Below are 1,361 nucleotides of genomic sequence, written 5' to 3' on the forward strand. Positions count from 1 at the left end.
CGGTCCCAGGGCCAGGCTGGGCGTGGGGGATGCACGGAGGTGGGTCAGGCCAGGGCTGGCAAGGGGACGGGGCCTCCGGGGCGCAGGCGGGCTCAGCAGATGGCGAGCACCTGTTGGGCCGGATGGGACACAGGCCGGGAAGCCCTTGAGGACTGACCTGGGAGAGCAGCTCCACGGAACCCTGAGCGGCCCTGAGCGGAGCGGGGCGTGAGCAGGGCAGCGTCTGAGGACGGTGTCCAGCTCCGTGTCCTTGGACGGAGACGGCAAACTGGAGGCAGGAATCTGGAGGAGTGGACACATCTGAAGGGAGGTTGTCAAGTGTCAGATGTCACAGAGGAAGAGCTCTTAGCTCCAAAGGTCAGCCCCGAGAGTCCCAGGCGGCCACCGCCTTCGCTGGCCCACAGAGCCTGGCTGCCTCGCACAACAGGAGAGGGGCTTCCAGCCCTGCTGGGGTGCTCAGTGGGGACCCCTGCTTCAGAAGGAGACCAGTATCCCAGAGGCTCTAATCACATTCCAGCTAAGACGATGCTGGATCCTCCCCACAATCAGATGAGGTCGGGATGATTGTTCCCTTTGAGAGATGGAGGGACCGAAGTTCAGAGAGGCCAAGTCACTCACCTCAGGCCACACAGCAAGCGAGAAACAAGGTCTGAGAACGCTCTATGCCTGCATTCTTCCTGCTGTTTCTGTCTCCTCTGCCACGTCACTGGGGGCTTGTACTCCACCTGACTTTATTCTGGCAGGTTCTAGGTGGTTCTGGACCAGGGAAATTTGCGGGAACTTAGATCTAAAGCTCAGTAACTCCAAATGGCCCAGGGGACCTGGATCCCACGCACCGGCCCTAGGAGAATGCCGGGCTCAGCACCCTGAGCCCAGGCTGAGGCGGGACCCCTGGGTTCACACTGTCACCGCCAGAGGGCGCCCACAGTTGCCCAGGTGAGGGCGAGGGGCGGTCCCCTTCCTGGCTTCCGGAAAAACAGCCTGGGCTCCTGGATCTGGAAACTGCCCCCTCATGGGTCCAGGGACCCCCCTCGCCTCCTCCCATCTACCTCAGCTAAGGTCTTGCTGACCCTCCCTTCCCAGGCCCTGCTTTGCCCAGGGAGTCAGGTTCCCCGGGGTGGGTGCCAGGAAGCCTGGGGTCCCCTGGCTGCCCTCCCCCAGCTCCACTCACAGATGTGCCTGCCTCACCCCTCAGCCCGGTTCTCACGCAGCCGCAGTGCTGAGGCCGCGCCAGCACCGGCTTGTCACCTCCATCACCTTCGGTCAGGCCCTGCACAGCCCTGGGTGGGAGTGTGGGCCAGTCCAGGTTACCAACCGGGCCCAGAGTGGGGGGGGGGCAGTGCCCTGGGCCACACAGCCTG

At 63.9% G+C, this 1,361-nt stretch overlaps 1 long non-coding RNA gene across 1 annotated transcript in view; it reads right to left on the reverse strand.

Annotated features, from left to right (window-relative positions):
- The window catches only part of LOC107184358, a 9,105-nt gene that overhangs the window by 5,324 nt on the left and 2,420 nt on the right, over positions 1-1,361 (reverse strand). Inside the window, exons 2-3 of the long non-coding RNA XR_001515184.1 lie at positions 619-756; positions 158-300 (exon numbers count right to left, since the gene is read on the reverse strand). This is a non-coding gene — a long non-coding RNA (uncharacterized LOC107184358). The remainder of the gene's footprint in view (positions 1-157; positions 301-618; positions 757-1,361) is intronic.

Source organism: Myotis davidii, unplaced genomic scaffold (genome assembly GCF_000327345.1).
Source record: "Myotis davidii unplaced genomic scaffold, ASM32734v1 scaffold425, whole genome shotgun sequence".
Lineage (NCBI taxonomy): Eukaryota > Metazoa > Chordata > Mammalia > Chiroptera > Vespertilionidae > Myotis > Myotis davidii.